The sequence below is a fragment of the Neolamprologus brichardi genome, chromosome 15, assembly GCF_056152115.1.
Source record: "Neolamprologus brichardi isolate AB-2024 chromosome 15, ASM5615211v1, whole genome shotgun sequence".
In the NCBI taxonomy this organism is placed as follows: Eukaryota; Metazoa; Chordata; class Actinopteri; order Cichliformes; family Cichlidae; genus Neolamprologus; species Neolamprologus brichardi.
Window position 1 is genome coordinate 28,650,840 of NC_142118.1, and position 18,964 is coordinate 28,669,803.

An 18,964-nucleotide genomic window follows, 5' to 3' on the forward strand; every position below is an offset into this window, starting at 1 on the left:
GTAAATTCAACTTGTCCTAGAAACACAACTGTCTGCACTAATGTGTTTCCAATTACGGTGATCTGTACATGTGAGGGAGTCTCAAAATACTCATGATGACCTTAGCGTGTAATTGAAACCTGTGATTTAAGTCTTCTTTACCAGCACAAAATTGCAGTGTTCCCACGAGCGACATGCTTCACCATGTCGGGCCCCAGAGAAAGCGAGCTGATTCTCTCCCTTCAGCTGCAGCCCACTCGGCTGAGGGAAGGGGGGGGAGGGGGGGGGGTGTTAGTCATTCAGCCACACGAAAGCTGTCACATGACTGGCCGGGGCACAACAGCAGTCATTCTGCTCCTTCGCTGCCACTTGGCTAGCGGGACACATGAGTGGGCCGCTAAAGTGGCCGGACACGCAGCAGGATCCGGATTCAGTGTGCTGAGCTGCCACTCAGGGACAGGGGGCTGAAATACATGCGCTGCATGTACTGAGCACGAGAACAAAAATCAGGGTTTGTGCTGCTTTTGTTTTTGTACTTCATCCAAGTGAGCACAGTCAACAGCGGCTCCATATGCACATCTATTAATGGTCACAAGTCTTCTATTGTCCTTTAAAAACTTTTCAAATTCTTCCAGTCCTCGTCACCCGAACTCAGCAACCACACACAGCTACACACCCAAACACAACAGCTGCCTGTTTAGAAAGCATCCGAATACTGAAAGTGTTCTTATTCTGCTCATTTCCTGCTCCATGGTATATTCTGGAGTGGCGTTACGTGATTCACAGTTCAGCTGGACCTCAGTGCACCCCTTCACCTCTGACACACGCTGGTTTCACTTCCTTACCAAACTAACCCGACCCAACACGCGCCATGGTCGTTGCTTTCTGTTGTTAGCCCTTAGCATCTAGGTTTAGCAATGATACAAATAAGATAATAACCTAATTACAACCATGAACTCATGTTTATGCACTGTGCCACCTAGGGAATAAGCAGTGTAGTAACTGTACTATACTTAATTTAGTATACTTCTATTTTAGACAGATTTTTAAACAGATAGTAAGAATTGTAAAGAGGTGTAGCTAAACCTGACCCTTTAATCTTCATCTTCTTATTCTCTGATAACAGCACAATACCATTAATAATAGCTTCAAACCTAATATAGTTGGTTCTACTATTTGTCAAATATTACCAAGCAATAAATGTTTCAGTCTTATTAAGAGCATGCCAACTATTCCATAACTACCAACATTTCCTCTAAATTTATAACTAAGATATGAGCCACAGGCAGTGTTGGGGAGTAATGGAATACATGTACCGCCGTTACGTATTTAAAATACAAAATATGAGTAACTGTATTCCGTTACAGTTACCGTTTAAAAAGGTGGTATTTAGAATACAGTTACTTTGTTGAAATAAATGGATTACACTGCAGTACTTCCCTGTTTCATATTGTCGCGGGTCAGGCCTGTTTGGGTTTTGTTTGACAGCTACGTTCTGTTGTTCCAGGTGGCAGCGTTACGGTTGCCATGGTTACAGGGTGATGCTCTCTCTCTGCCTGTTTCCTGGGTGAGAGAGGCCTTTTTGTTGTTGTTGTGCTAAGCTAATAGGCAGAATGCTACAGGTATAGCTCTAAAGAATGTAGCATCATAGGCAGCGTAGTCCGTGCTGCAGGGAGACGTGCCATACACGTTATGTGTCTGTGAGCGAGGGAGGGAGAAGAAGGAAAAGTATGAGCTGTCATCGAGCAAAAACGGGAGCTGGAAGCATGTAAATATAATAAGAACCACTGCAGCCAAGAAGAGTGCCTGACGAGCCCAGTTGTAAGTAAGCTATTAAGACTCGACTGTACACCGTGTTCGTGTTTTCCTCCAAAAACAATGAGTTCAGTTGGAGCAGCCTTTCAACGCCTCTCTCTGTCTCTGCTAGCAAAGTTGATCCAGACAACAAAGTAAAGCTAGTTTTCGGCTATGAGCCCGACACAGAACCCACCGTATTAGCCAGAGGTCCCTTTACTACGGTTCGGAGCGGAAGACCTTCAGTAACAGTAATAAATCACAGCAATAGTACATTCATGTAGTTGTAAACAGCATGATAATATATTAAGTAATCCAAAGTATTCAGAATACGTTACTCTCATTGAGTAACGTAACGGAATACGTTACAGAATACATTTTGGGGCATGTATTCTGTAATCTGTAATGGAGTACATTTTAAAAGTAACCTTCCCAACACTGGCCACAGGGTTATTGTTCTGTATTGTTTCACACTGTCCGAATGTCTTCTCAGCAGAAGAACATCCACCATATAGCAGGAATTTCTTTCAATTATATAGTAACCTTTATATGCTACTATACAGAGTCTGGAATTGGTAAATGTATACGTTACAGTCGAGAAGTGAAGAGTTACAGCCCAGATGTCCAAGTTTTCTATCTAGCACTTGAATATAGCACACATTTGTGGATTTGTCTCACAACCTCATTTACATGTGATATGATCTATGCACACGACTCATGCAATCAGTGAGTGAAAAGACATTTGTGCTGAAGTGAGGTTTTCAGATTCAGACATATGCATTTGTAAAATAGAGCAGATGCTCTTTACATCTGTATTTGTACACAAGTGATAGGCTTGAGGATCATACCATACATGTTTGTAACCTTTTGGAGACTCATTTCCTTCCATATTTCCTTGATTCCTCCAGCAAATTATAGCAAGAGACAAGTGCAAGGGGAGGGGAGAGGGAGAGGAAACATAGAGGAAGCCACAATTCTTTGGGGACCCTCGCCAAGCTGGAGGGACCCCTGCTGGTAAGTGAACCCAAGAAGTTTCTGTGGTGGTGGGCGACTTTGTCTTTCTGACTTGTATAGTTGAACATATAGCTCGCTGTCAGCCACCCACTTGTGGTTCATTCTAGGGCTAGTCTCTAAAGGGTAAGTAGGGCACTTTGCCATTTCAATAATAGCTGCATTGGCAAAGCTTACAGCTGCAGGCTGTAGCCTTTACATGGATGTGGAGCAATCTTGCAGACAGTGTGGTAGTTCAACAGTGATTTTATATTCAGCTGTGTGTGTTTTGTCCTCCAACATTCTGATACAACTCATGGTAAAGACGTACCATGTTACAACATCCCGAATGTTTCCCTCAGAGATTTAATTTGATTGACTCACCAGCACCACCAGTGAGAGTCTGACTGGCATACGCTGTTGAAGAGTGGATTAAAATGAACCATTATCCTAACAGCACATTAGGCCTCCTCCACTGGGTTTCCGCATCCTTACATCAGAGAAGGATTTGCCAGGTGATTAAAGTGAGAAAAAAACTGAGGGTGTTCATAAGAAGAGAGAATTAACAACTGATCTTACTCCCACAGACCGCACTGACAACAGGGTGAGGGAAACTCCAGAATGACTGGTAGACAGAGAGTGGGTGATATGGAGGATGTTGTATTTTGTGTTATCATGACATACGCTATATGGCTAAAAGTCCTAAGGTGCCTAAACAGTATACCTAAAGGCGCTGCTCGGCCAGCTGTGTGCCATGACGCTTCATGTTGATGTTAATGCCAGGGGAGGTTTGGAATGCTGCAGTTCTAATTCCACTAAGTAAGAGAATGGCCTGAAAAGGCAAAACAAGAGCCAGTGTAAGATTATATTCAACTGAAAAGCTACTCTAGTACAGTATAGATAAAGTTGATATGGCATCTAAAACAAGCCAAAATGATCTCCTGTGACCTGGAGGATCGCTCTGACCGGAACTTATTCTCTTGCCGTGCTGATCTCAACAAGGACCAACAGACTGCTGCTTGCTAACTGCAGTGCAAAAAGGCATCAACATATTATTATTTATTTATTTGAAATAGTTAGAGAGGAGATTTTTAATGGTTTTATTAAATATGTGAATGAAGCTGCGCATACACACAACAGCAGTGAAAGAGAAGGTTTACAAGAAGGTAGTAAGACCTGCTATGATGTATGGTTTGGCGAAAAAGGCACAGATAAAAAGACAGGAGGATAAGCTGGAGGTGACAGAGTCAAAGATGTTAAGTTTTTCAGTGCAAGTGAGCAGAATGGACTGAGAGGAACAAGTCAGGTTGATTAGAAAGGTAAAGCTGCGATGGTTTGGACATGTGCAGAGGAGAGAGAGTGGATATACAAAACATCCATGGATGTCTGATGTGTGATTGGAGGACACAAATGGGACCCTATGTTTGGGTGACAAAACTGAATGTGAATTGAACATTTCATGTTTCAGCTCGAGTGCTGCTCAGTTTCACATCTCTTTCAGTCGGGGTCTTAGAGGAGCATCAGTGTATGGCAGCTTAGGGAAGATTCAGCTTTAGATTGAACTTTTCAACCCTGGTCGCAGCTTCTATAGACAAATCACTCATTTCTTAAGCTATGTGACTCATTACCATGCAAATCTCATTGCAAACGATTCAGATCCTTTCGATTGCAATATATTGCATTATTCCTACGGGAATCTGAGAAATGATAAAAATCCTATCAGATTCTGGACAACTGTATGGCATATGCTGATTCAAAGCTGTGGAACTCATTTAACATGTGCCAGGGTGTCCTGAAGATAAAGCTCTGTTGCTCTGCCAGCAGCTCTATCCCTTGGCAACATCACAGCCCTTTAATGGGGGCCTGGTGTAGGCCTTGGCCTGGTGTGCCAGTGCACTGCTGCTGCCAGGGTGAGCAATCATCTCCTTTGTCAGCATCTTGCAGCTGCATCAGCAATGCAGGGAAATGACGCTGCACAGTGAAACGTAGACCACAGCGTAATACGGACAGCACACGGATCAGGGGGCTCTATATAGTGGTGGAAACTGGCTGTAATAAAAACCTCCATCCATGGAGGAGTTTGTCACAGTTGCTAAGACAAAGGTAAAGGCTCAGAAACAAAAGCTTCCACACAGAAACACTCATTTGTCCACCACAATCTGACAGAAAATCTGTGGGCACAAAGCAAAACCATAAAGTCTGCATTTAAAATTCATAGAAACCATAAAACATAATTGCTTCTCTGCTATGCAAATTTCAACATGTGGCACAGTAAGGCTTTGTTCAGACAGAATCCAACCTTTGTCCCACACGTGACATTAGACGTAGCAGGGAAAATTCACAGCAACTTAATAATGCATGAAAACTCTATGTGCCGTTAGTGTGTGTACAGAAAGCACTTTTGTTTTAGTCAAAACACAAACACTCGTTATCAGTCTCAGGCCACCACCATAAACATATCATTAATAAATAATAAAGCACAGCGAGATGTATCACGCGCCTCAATCGTCGCTTCGGCGGGGAAGATCAACGCCCACATGATTGCTACTTGTGTCTGGCGGAGAAAGAGCTCAGAGATGCTCATGCTAACGCTCTCTGGAGAAGCACCGTCCTTGTGAATTTACAGCAAGCTATTCCTTGACCCAATCCAATGAATGCATTCACTACACATAATCGGCCTGACACATTGGATCATTTAGGCAGCCTGTGACGAAATATCTGCATACATGATGCTGACTACATCAAGACTCTTTGCTTTGCTTAATGTCTAACACATTTCATGCAAGAAAGATGCCCCTGTGCCCCTGAACCAGTAAAAACATATGCTGGGAAAGTTGATGGGCAGCTGATGGTTTTTCCACCAATCACAGCTCACCTGTCAGGCGGACTGGCTGAACAGAGCTCTAACATCTAGCTTTTTTCTTTCAGTCAGTATTATAGCAGTAAAAAACAGTATAAGAGGAAAGAGAGAAAAAAGATTCTGTGACGTGGAAAATACTGTACAAAAGTGACAGCGGTGTTGCAGCGCTCGGTTGTGTAGAACGTATGTTTATGACTAAAAATAGATACGTGCAGACTATAAAACATATTGAGAAGCACATATACAAATAAAAACAGAAGATTCAAATCAAATAACCTCACACACCCAACAACAGTGTGTAGTTTATGCTAGCTCTGCAGCCCTTTCTTCGCTGTCTGTCTTATTGTAGAGCTGACAGCAGCAGCACTAGTTGCTGTAATCAAATCCAATCCTTAGTAGGTGAAAAGCCAACAAGAGTCATATGAAACATCGTATTCAACAAGCTTAAGCATGAAGCAAAGCGATCCTCTCACAATCAGCACAGCTGACTTAAGAACAAGCTGTCTGCATGCAGACAACTCCTAGCTTAGTGTGATGTGTGTTTACAAAAAACTCTGCATTTAATCATGAGTTGTTATTAATCTGGCTCTCTTCCATCACCACCAAGTGGTGCAGCAGATAGCTGTCCCTCCCTGAGCCTGCTGCTGCTGGAGGTTTCTTTCTGTTAAAAAGGGAGTTTTTCCTTCCCACTTTCACCAAGTGCTTTCTCATAGGGGGTCGTTGGATTGTTGGGGTTTTCTCTGTATTATTGTAGGGTCTTTACCTTACAATATCATGCACCTCAAGATGGCTTTTGTTGTAATTTGGTGCTGTACAAATAAATTCAATAAAAAAAATGTTCAAACTTTTGTGCAGGATGACAGCAACCATCCCAACTGATGGGTGGCAAAGCATTTACTCCACTAAATCTAATAACTACTGATGCTACATTATTACAGATTGAGTTTCTCTGCAGTATATGGTCTGCAGTAATGAGCTTTATTTTGTCTGATTCTTTGCTTGTTTCTCGACACGCCTGTTAAAATATGTGTGGGGCCTGTAAAACTCTGCAGACTAGTGGTAGTAAAATGATGAACACCGCACAACCTGTTACGAGTTTGAGCAAATCTGGAATTTTATTACATAAGAAATATGCTGAATATATGCAGTTTTCCCGTGTATGTAACTGTCTCTTGGTTACTGCAAAACTACACACACAGAAAAACTAATAGGTGTGATATTTTATAAAACATACAATTAATAGATTGTATGTTTTTGTATTTTTGTGGCTTGGAAAGCCGGTTGATACGTGGGTTGGTGCTGGCTAATTAACTAATATTAGACAAATTCTGTTTAATGACAGAAACAGCCCGCACTGCTTATAATTAAGTTTCTCCACTGATGTCAGAGGAAATGATGACATGTCTTGAATACAACTTTGGCTCTCTGACAAATAATTTCCGAGAAAATGAGCAAGCAAGCAAACAAATTCCAATACAAATGTTAAGATCCCAAAATATAAACATATCTAATAATACGTTAAACCCAATATTATAGCTTCACTTGGTTACTTGAGTTCTCTCTAAGTTCTTTTTGTGCACAAACCTGCTTCGGCACTTCTTTTTACTGGCCTAAAACTGACTTTTATGTAATGACTGATCTGCTGATGCTGATACTAATATCCTTCCTTGTTTTTTTGTTATTTCTTGAAACCAAGAACTCTTTATAAACATAACTTATATGTCAGATATGAGATTAGCCACAAATAAAATTGGCATGACAAACAGATAAATCTTGACTGCTGACATCTATAATAATTTTATACATAGTCAGCATCAACTGGCTTTTTAAAACAAAATATTTGAAAATAGTTACACAGTTACAAAGTCTGAGGATAACTCATTCAGTCAATTGTATCTCTGTGTAACTGCCGAGAGGCTAGCGTATGGCTGAAGCCTGGTAAAGGAACCTATCTCTGTCTTTCCTCTGCTCCAGCTCCACTGTAAAAACTCTGGAGTGGGGAGATGGCTGGCAGAATTAAAAGATTTCTGCTCGATTTATTCAGCGGTGAGGTTTTTAAATATAGACCGAGGAGCTCCAGTGCACTGCTGAACTCATGAATAAAGGCTAAATGGACTTGAGAGCTAAATGGAATTGGAGAGATTAAAAGAAAAAAAAAGGGGGGGGGGGGGATTAAAAATGGAAAATGTTGAGCAGGATATGAGAGGCAGCCATGCTTGCTCAAATTCTCTTGCTTTGCCTGCACTCCAGATGTAAATGAGCGAGTGTGAGGGTTTTTTTCAGAGGAAATGAAGCCACATTCAAGCACCGCCGACCGACTTTGTGCATTTTAAGTACGCTGTGAGCAAACACAAAGAGTGTGGCAGGTTGAAGTGGACTGTCATGATGCGATCGGCATGATAGGATCCCTGTATTCCCCAGGTCCTTGAAGCAAGACAAATAACTCCCACTAATTGAATTCCTTTGAAGAAACACCTCAAAGATGGACATCTCCACGGGGCCTGTTTTGACAAGCTTTTTCATGCCAGTGTATCACTTTCACACATCGTTTCCTCCCTTGACATGGCTACGACGATGACCCAGTGGCAATACGTTTGGCTCATAAACATGCCTAATTCATTAATGAAGCTGATGGATTGGGGAGACAACAAAAGCAGAATAGCCTCTGTTTTTAATTAGCTGAGAGAGAAATGTAGCTGTTGTGATGGATCATGGGGGACATCCTAGAGGGAGCGAAGGCATTCAGAGGCCATCGTGTGATCTACAGCTCAGCTCCCACGTGTCACCGTATGTCCCCACTGGCTCAGTCAGAGCCTGCATTCATACACGGATCAACATTTACTCATGCGTGACAATAATTTCAGCCTGCAAGCACGTCACAACCCAACCACCAGAGCAAAGAAATAAATAAGAAACTAAGAGAAAAGAGGCACATTTCATTGGTGTGAGGTTGAGCACAGATGAACGGCTGTCTAAGATTGTGTGAGCCTGAACAATCTGACCTCCATGTGATGACACGAAGCCCTGCATTGGTTTTTCTACACACAGACACCACTCAGTTGTGCTGCTACATCTGTTAATGGAGGGCAAAATATTCCCTTAAGTATGGAAGCATTTAGCTGTCCTACCACGAGAGTTTCTCCTCTGTCAACATGTTAAAAAAATATTTATCCTAATCTTGTTTCATCCATAAATAAATTGGATTGTTGCATCCCAAATTCAAAACTCTACCGTCTTGAACAGCAGCAGTGGAAGTGGGCCTGGAGGATCACTATAACCAGAATCTCCAGCAGGTGGAAAACTGGTTCATGTGTCACTTGACTGAACTCACCAGAACAAGTATTAGCACTGCCAGCTGAACTTTAAGTCCATCTGTGGGATGAAAGACACTCATTGAAGAAGCAACTTTTTTTCTTTTTTACTAAATAAATATTATCTGCAGGTCCATCCTGCAGAATTTAGCTACTAAGGGTAAAAGTCTTCCAGAATGTCTATTTTCTGTCAGAAAAGTGTATAATTGTGCAGTAAGAGATTAAAGATTACATAAGATTGCACAAAGATGAGGATTAGCATTAGCCTTGATGCTGTCAGCTCCCCAAATCTACTCAAAATGGATCTAGCCAAATACACTGTACACAGACAGGAACCAAAAGGATAAGAGGGAATGACAACACCCGAACACCCTCCTCAAACAGGAACGCTAAGCACAATGAGAGCGCATCTGGTCCTATGTGGGTCAAATCCCAGGCTAATTTCATACTATCAGCTTCATCTGCAATGACAGAGCAACTTACCATACAATACTCTCATGATACATTCACCAGAATTACTATGGTATCATGATTCAGTGATTCTGCTGTCCTTAGATATAATGAGCAGAGGCCAGTTCTGACTGACCAGCCTCATACCAATCTAGTCCTTATTCCAAGACCAATGCTAGGATAATCCCCTTTCTAACTCTGATAACTATCATAACGCATAAAATAAACGTCATCTTTTATACAGTATGATATGAAAACAGTGACTTAGCCCATTAAATCTTTGAGAAAGTGTTTACTTAAGTCTACTGAACTCCACACAATTGGAACAGAAAGGAGTCTCCCCCCACATGTTGTAAAAAATATGGGTTTAAGAACTTTTACTTTGGCTTCACTTTTTAGACCCTGAAGAAAATGGACAAAACTGATCAATAAATATTTGTGTTTTGTCTCCTGGTGTGTCTGTGGATATGCTTCAAGTGTGAAATGAGATCTTAAATTCATAGGTGTGTTTGATTCAGATCACCACAGGAGCAGTCCAATTAGGCTCTCGAGCTGTCTCACAGTTAATTAACCCTCCAGCAATTAAGTTAAATCAAGAGCTTAAAATTACCAACTGGGATCAGCTGTGTATATAGGAGTCCCTACAGTACGCGGGTCCTACAGTACGTTGTTTCCTTCAGAACAGATATTCTTAAATGCTATAATTTAGTTCATTAGGAATTTCAATCATATTTATGCCAAAAAGGCCAAGCCTACATTATACTCTGCTGTGAATACAGACAGCTGGAGACCCCATGGCCGGGTAGTCATTCTTGTTATACTTCTTTACTCAGCCCCTGGGCTGCATTGTAATCTAAGTTCCCCACGGAATTCCACTTCCGAGCGGTCACATTTACTGTCTGTTGATGAAATTTACGTCACGCGGATCCCAGCACACTTGCAGATGGAGAGAGTATAATGTGTACATTAGGGTTAGGCTAGAGACTGCTACAGTAGTGAATGCTTCTTGCGTCTCTCAGGCTTTCAGTTCAGCTGTAGTTCAGTGCAAACTTTACAATGAAGAGCTGCAAAAATCAAAGCCTGTATTTTCACTCAGTTTCTGTAAGCATACAAAATCAGTGTCCAAAATATTTCCTAAAATTGAAAAACTTCTAGATTATCATGAAATTTTCTATGAATTGTTGACTGGAAGATGTCAGACTGTGACCATTCTGTGCATTACTGTAGGTTAGTGACAACCATTAAAGAGACAAATAGTCACTTGCAGCACGTTCATCAAACATTAAACTTCTGATAAAAACTCCACCAGCTTTTCAAGACACTGTCATCTGATCACAATCATGCAGCATTATCACCACAGCATAAATACAGAAACATCAACACTATTGGGCCATGTTGCACCCCTAAGTGTGTGTGGCTTCACTGAGCCAGGTTTTTACCCAAACAGCCTCTGAGAAGTTTGCTGGACAGAAATTTGGTGCATGCATAAGCAACTGTTTAATAAACTGCATTTTTCAGACATAGTTTGGAGAGTTGCTCAGTCTTTTTGCACAACCCACTGTCATTGTTGCATGTTTTTTGGCAATTTTTGCACACTTTGTGCTTTATGTAGTCCCGTACTGACTGTATGTTACATGTAGCATCATGGTCTTGGAGAAATGCTGTCTTCTTTCACTGTGTACTGTACTGCACACAGCTGATATTAAAACATACTGATATTATAGATTATTTAATGTAGGCTGATGGGACAAACAATATGAATTGCTTGAATTGCCAAAGAAGCAGCCAAATACAGTGCAAAGACAACAACAGGGCTTTACCCTTTTTTTCATTTAACAAAATGTGGGTGTGTCTCCTTTTGCGCACATCCCTGTTCGCTGCAGACAGAATCGACTTCTGTATGAAATTCTGCACTAGTTTGGATTTAATCTTCAATCTTTGGAAGCTTGAGGTGAAAGCACTAGTCTATGACTGCAGTTATCCACAGTTTATTACTGGCAAAATTCACTGCAAACACTCATCTTCTCCTGTTTTCCTGACCTGATCACCTCTGTGTGATAACCTGCCTGATCAGATCTCCTGGCAAAACAAGCTGTTTAAAGCTGCCTCACTAAACATGAGTGACTTCCATCAGGGACGCCGTGCATGTCTCATCTGATTCGGTTAAGACAGAGTATTAAAAAAAGCAGCCCTGAACTCAGCAACGAGTCGGACGGTGACATGTGCAATCTAGAACTTTATTGCAAAGACTGGCATGTTAAACAAATTTTTTATTTAAAATTGGTAAAACTAATATTTATGCTGATTTACAGTAATGCTTTAGATCAGCAGAAAAAAACCTGAAAGCACTCTGGTTCCAACGCTCTGTTTCCAAGACTATTAGCTGTGAGCAGATATCTGATATCATCCTAGAGATACATCCGTCCTCAGATGCATATACTGTGCCTTTACACAGTGCACCTGCAGAACCTAAACTCAGCAGACCACATCCCAGCTTCTTCCTCCTACTGCAGAAATCTTGCACTCACTGCAGGCGGAGGAGCTGCACACCAGCTGCTGGCATGCTCAAAACCAGAGGAAGCTGCCTTTCTGCAAACAGGCCATAATAGTACTTCTAAAAAAACGAAATAAAATCACGCATTACAAGGCCCTCTAGTTTCTGCACTTTCCCTTTAAGTGCCACCAAAAACACATTGATTACAACTCTGCAAATAGAGGGTCATTCATTAAGGATTGCTAATGACACATATATATACTGCACCCATTTTTCTATCAAAACACATTCAGAGGTATGCAGTTTTATGGTCTGAAGTCAATCGATGGAGGGATGCCCATCATTGTTTTAAACGGAAATAGAGGTGATGAGTGTTTAACCCCAATTACTGAAGTAAAGGAGGGAGAAATCAGCCTGAAATGCAAACAACATCATCGGCACAGAGCATAAAAATCCACAGGTACAGTGAAAGTAGTCACCGATGGAAAGTAGGAAAAAAAGACTTTCCAACCAACAGCTGAAAGAGACAGAGATTGCTTGGATCGGCATTAACAAGAAGCGAATACACTCGAACAGCTGCATGGCACTGCGTGCACGAATGCAGCCCGCTCCTCAAAGTAAACAGAGCAGCCAGGCTTCTCCCTGAAGCACACACAGGAAAAGCATGGCAGAAAACAGAGCCACTGAATCATGTGAGGTTATGTCCTTCATCTGACTTCACTGAGCATCAATGGAGAGGAGAGGCTGCTGCTGCTGAGGATGGGAGAAAAAGGGGAGGGGGGAATGGTAAACAAGCGAGCTGGAGTGGATCAAAAACGAATGCGTCAAGATGCTTTGAAGCCCCCTGCATGTCAGAGGCTCGGTTTCCATCGGTGACTGTGGATAACCTACTTGTTTAATTAGCTTCGGGTGCTGTTTCTTCATCCCACTTGTACATACTGGATGTGTGTATATTTATTCTACCATATATAAACCGGTTATCACATTCAAACAGCCTCAGCCTTTCCATACAAACTGAGCGGTGGAGCTAGCGAACGGGCTAAGCACGTTTACGTTCAAAAACGTCAATAATAATATCACCTGGGGAAAAGCAAAAAAAATCAAAGTAATTCAATCTGTTTGGGAAGCAAGAGCGAGAATGATGGGCGAAACGAAAAAACGGTGTCACTTACCAGTTCAGAGACGTCTAATAGTCCGCAGCGCTATATTCCATGGTCGTTATAATAAAATAATGTGACAGTAATAAAAGACTGCACTGCTATGGTGGCCCTGCTGTCGCCGTCCTGCTCGCCGTAGCTGCTCAGTGTGATGGCGTTGGCTCTGCAGGGCCACAATGAAACGGCTGATGCCTTCACGAGCCGTCTGATATTGTCGGCAGAGATCAACTAGGGGAAAGAAGTCTACATGGATCATTTGTATGGTAGAACGGGGGAAAAAGAAAGAAAGAAACTCCGTGACATTCTAAATATCTTCTGTTTAGTGCTACACTCGCAGGACGTAAGACATAAAAAGTTACGGTGATGAATGTGTTTGCAAATTCATTTATTGTTGTTTCTGGAGTGGTAGATGACCGTTGGTTATTTTTCAAAGAAAAAAAAAAACACTGACTAAACGCTGGTCTAATTTGTGAAGCTTGTCACGTTTGTTTCGTACTTGTTTAATACCTTGGTGTTCTTATTGTGGCGTTTGAATAATTGATAGTTAAAAATCCGTATTTTTTCAGAAGCTTCGAAGGGCACATTCGGAACCCGGCGGTTTGACTGATAGGACGTCCTTCCAATCCGACGAGAGGAAAGGTTTTGGAGGCGGAACAGGGAACTGTCCGATTTCTTCGGCGAACATTTCATCGTGACACACTTTTGACAAAAGTTTGTTTACACCAAAGTTATTGAATTACAGTCTTTTATTAGATTGTTAAAGCTCAATAAGGCAAAAATAAAATACATTTGGGAATAGTTAGAGACAGTGAAATAATGTGGGGCTTTTGTTGTTAAAATTTAAAATTAAAAAAAAGATTTTTATATCATAAAGTGGTAGGTGAATGACCTGCCATGAAGTGTTTGACTTTACAAAAGAAGAGACACACAGCTGTTTGGGATGCTGCAGAGGTTTGTTTGTTTTGTTATATTGTTGAGGCGCCATCTTTTGTCTGCACATGGAGCAGCACTTTGATGCAACAGCAGCAGCCACATGGCTAATTTAACACAGTTTTTTCCCCCTTTAGTTGCTTCTTCTTTTAAAAACAAAATAATATAAATATTTGCTAAAATGTAACAGTAGAAATATCTTCCATGGGTATAGCGACATAAAAACAGTTATTCAGTTGTATTTACTTATATTTTGACTAAATTAGCATGAAAAGCTAATGAGATTAGTTCTTTATTCTGTGTAATATCCTTATCTTTATTTAACCTATATGCTATAATATCTGCTGATATTGTAGCTCACTAGGCTGACTTACTGGAACAACAAATGAAACGGACCCACTGCCGTCCATGCTTCTTTGAAAATGTTGAAAGGGTAGCTCAGATACTCATAGATCACCATGAGTCAGTGATGTTATACATAGCCAGTTCTTAAAAACGCCTAATTTTTTGTCAGGTGGTAGAATCCTTCCAATTTTTTACTACTTATTCTATGCCAAACCTCCTCTAGTGCTTATCAGCAGAGAAAGGAGTCTCCTCAAAGAGGCCATTTCATTTTTTCCCCTGCTGAGCACCGTGGCCTCACACATGGAGGTGCTAATGCTTGTCCCTGCTGCTTTGCACCTAGGTACAAACAGCCCCAGTCGCAGTTTCAGATGGAGGTCAGTGCTAAACAAAGCCAGCAGGGACCCGTCATCTGCAAAAAGCAAAGATGAGACCAATAGGCCACCAAACCAGAAATCTTCCACTTGCTTTGCATAGGTAATCTGTTATTAATAGAACTGTGACAAAGAGCAAGCTCTGGCATAGTATGGTGCCGGTTAGGAACGTGTGTGGTTTATTGCCAGAAATTTAGATTATGCTCTTGATATGAATATATAGGGACCAAATTGCCTACAACAACAACCCTGATAATGCACAATCTCAGAGCACCCTTCTCCCAAACTGCACCAAGGGATACATAGCATATCTAGACTAGTCACACACCTTTAGATGTCCTCAAGAGGATGAAAACTGCACTAAAAAATACATTCTGTAGACCTTTCTACAAACAGGGTGGATAAAAATGGGAATGCAGTGACACAGGCTAACTGTGGAATCAGGACAGTGGTCTAGTCTTGCTCTATACCCTTTGCTAATTTAGGTTTCTGCTTTCCAGTTGATGTCTGATGTCTTAAGGCTGATGTGTCAGCGATGACAGCCACTCTACCCTCTGCCAGCTCCTTTCAACTTATATCCTACAGCTGTTCATGTTTGGCAGGATGGAGTAACACACTGAGCATTACTTACATGCTTCTATGTAAGCAGCCCTGACATCCCATACACCAAGGAACCTTTGTCTGTCTGCTCGTCACCTATCTTAGCAAGGGGACTAGAGTAAATGGCATGTTGAGTTCAGTGTCTCATTTTTGGGGTCTTGGTAACATCATAAAAGTATGTCATGTCACAATTGTTTATGACTGCATTACAATGTCACTAGTTCAGATAATAACCTAACACCTAACATGTTTGCGACACTACATTGACTATACATGATGTACAGTCACCAAAATCCAGTATGGTTGGGTCATATTACAACAACTTTATCTGTCAATACCCTTGCATTATAATGCTCCAGCTGCATCAGTTCATGCTAATATACACAAGTGTAGTATTGTAGACATTAGTACATACTAATCACCCCTAGTTCACCCTTTCCCAGCATCATTGCAGATTGACCGTGGCTAGATTCAGGCATCATAAATAAGTTACAGCTAGCTGGTTAGGCTTGGCCTGCTTGTTTGTTGATATTATTAATTGGGTGTTGTCCTGACCCAAACACTCCTGGAGCCCTCTGTGCTGTCCTTATCTTTCACAAAGGCCCAGAAACATGAATGCTTTACTTATGGAATAGAGCATTTATGTGTCTAATAGAAACTCAGTAGTTGTGGAATACTACTGGGGAAAAGAGGAGTTCTGCTACACTGACACAGCTGCAGGCCTCACTATCTCAGCACTGGCACGGGATCCTGGTATAGACAATGGAGTGCTTCACGAGCTATAGCATTGAGGATTCAATTCAATTCAATTCAATTTTATTTATATAGCGCGAAATCACAACAAATGTCGCCTCAAGGCGCTTCATAGATACAGAGAAAAGCCCAACAATTATATGACCCCCTATGAGCAAGCACTTTGGCGACAGTGGGAAGGAAAAACTCCCTTTTAACAGGAAGAAACCTCCGGCAGAACCAGGCTCAGGGAGGGGTGGCCATCTGCTGCGACCGGTTGGGGTGAGAGAAGGAAGACAGGATAAAAGACATGCTGTGGAAGAGAGACAGAGATTAATAACAGATATGATTCAATACAGAGAGGTCTATTAACACATAGTGAGTGAGAAAGGTGACTGGAAAGGAAAAACTCAATGCATCATGGGAATCCCCCGGCAGCCTACATCTATTGCAGCATAACTAAGGGAGGATTCAGGGTCACCTGGTCCAGCCCTAACTATATGCTTTAGAAAAAAGGAAAGTTTTAAGCCTAATCTTAAAAGTAGAGATAGTGTCTGTCTCCCGAATCCAAACTGGAAGCTGGTTCCACAGAAGAGGGGCCTAAAAACTGAAGGCTCTCCCTCCCATTCTACTTTTAAATACTCTAGGAACAACAAGTAGGCCTGCAGAGCGAGAGCGAAGTGCTCTAATAGGGTAATATGGTACTACAAGGTCATTAAGATAAGATGGGGCCTGATTATTTAAGACCTTGTATGTGAGGAGCAGGATTTTGAATTCAATTCTGGATTTAACAGGAAGCCAATGAAGGGAAGCCAAAACAGGAGAAATATGCTCTCTCTTTCTAGTCCCTGTCAGTACTCTTGCTGCAGCATTTTGGATTAACTGAAGGCTTTTCAGTGAGTTTTTTGGACATCCTGATAATAATGAATTGCAGTAGTCCAGCCTGGAAGTAATAAATGCATGAACTAGTTTTTCAGCGTCACTCTGAGACAGGATATTTCTAATTTTAGAGATGTTGCGCAAATGGAAGAACGCAGTCTTACATATTTGTTTAATATGTGCGTTGAAGGACATATCCTGGTCAAAAATGACTCCAAGGTTCCTCACAGTGTTACTGGAGGCCAAGGTAATGCCATCCAGAGTAAGAATCTGGTTAGATACCATATTTCTAAGCTTTTCAGCGCCGAGTACAATGACCTCAGTTGTATCTGAGTTAAGAAGCAGAAAGTTAGTGGCCATCCAAGTCTTTATGTCTTTAAGACATTCCTGCAGTTTAACTAATTGGTGTGTGTTATCTGGCTTCATGGACAGATAGAGCTGGGTGTCATCTGCATAGCAGTGAAAATGTATGCTATGTCTTCTAATGATGCTGCCTAGGGGAAGCATGTATAATGTAAACAGAATTGGTCCTAGCACTGAACCCTGTGGAACTCCATAATTAACCTCAGTGTGTGAAGAGGACTCTCCATTTACATGCACAAATTGGAGTCTATTAGATAGATATGATACAAACCACTGCAGTGCAATACCTGTAATACCTACAGCATGTTCTAATCGCTCTAATAGGATATTATGGTCGACAGTATCGAATGCTGCACTAAGGTCAAGAAGGACAAGCACAGAGATGAGACCACTGTTAGAGGCCATAAGAAGATCATTTGTAACCTTCACTAAAGCTGTTTCTGTGCTGTGATGAGCTCTGAAACCTGACTGAAACTCTTCAAATAAACCATTCCTCTGCAGATGATCTGTTAGCTGTTTGACAACTACTCTTTCAAGGATTTTTGATATGAAAGGAAGGTTGGAGATTGGCCTATAATTAGCTAAGACTGCTGGGTCTAGAGATGGCTTTTTGAGTAAAGGTTTAACTGCAGCCACCTTGAAGGCCTGTGGTACATAGCCGATTATTAGAGATAGGTTGATCATATATAAGATCGAAGAATTAATCAATGGCAGGACTTCTTTGAGCAGTTTTGTAGGAATGGGGTCTAAAAGACACGTTGATGGTTTGGAGGAAGTAATTATTGATTTGGAGGAAGTAATTATTGAATGGATGCTTTTGTGTTTTCTCTCTTACTGAATAAATGTCTTCTAGCCTTTAAATACAGTAGGAAACAACTTTTTTCACAACTTCTGCAACATCACTCATTGTGGATATGAAGCTCACCAAACACATGTAGTGACTACAAGTCTCCCACGGAAAGAACATTTAATAATTTCAGATCAATTCAATTTCAATTCAATTTTATTCATATAGTGCCAAATCAATACAACATTTGCCTAAAGATGCTTTATATTGAAAGGTAAAGACCCCACAATAATACAGAGAAAACTCTAGCAATCAGATGACCCCCTATGAGCAAGTTTTGTTTTCGATTTGAAGGAAAATCACCCTTTTAATAGGAAGAAACCTGCTGAACTGGGCTCAGTGAGAGGCAGCCATCTGCCTAACTGGCTGAGGGTGAGGGGCGAAAGACAGGACAAAGACATGTTGTGGACGAGTGAGAAAGGGAGATTAATAATAACTAATGTTTAAATGCAGAGTGATGTATGAACACATAGTAAAAAAAAAAGGTGAGCGGACAATAAACAGCTAACATACTAAGGGTTGTGCACACGCTAAACTTGTTCATAACTATTAGTTAGTTCTGCACAGACTAAATACAGCTGATGTATAACACAGTTTGAGCTTTACTCTTAAATAATTTATTACACATGAGGCTGCTTTATCAGAGTGGTCAGAATATTTTTTAATTATGAAAGTTTTTTCTGTACTAAAAACAAAAATAGGTTTATTTTTCTGTATACTATGTACGAATCTGCAGTAGTGACTATGGTATTCTAATTATTGTACACGTGTGTTTAGGCCAGGGATAATGTAACTATAGCATCACTTACTGAGCCATTAGTGGAACACTTTATGTAACAGACTCATGTAATTCTGCTCCTAC

The 18,964-nt window shown here is 41.1% G+C and overlaps 1 protein-coding gene across 4 annotated transcripts in view; it reads right to left on the reverse strand.

Moving 5' to 3' along the window:
• Positions 1-13,202, reverse strand: part of fynb (FYN proto-oncogene, Src family tyrosine kinase b) — a 77,186-nt gene extending 63,984 nt beyond the window's left edge. For 3 of the 4 annotated variants that reach the window (XM_087852642.1, XM_087852640.1, XM_087852643.1), the window contains exon 1: positions 13,051-13,202. The gene's annotated coding sequence lies outside the window, so the exon portion shown is untranslated. Of the gene's footprint in view, positions 1-3,487; positions 3,507-13,050 lie in introns of those variants that run through there. The other variant, XM_087852641.1, reaches the window with a different exon arrangement.
• Between the last annotated feature and the right edge of the window lie 5,762 nt (positions 13,203-18,964).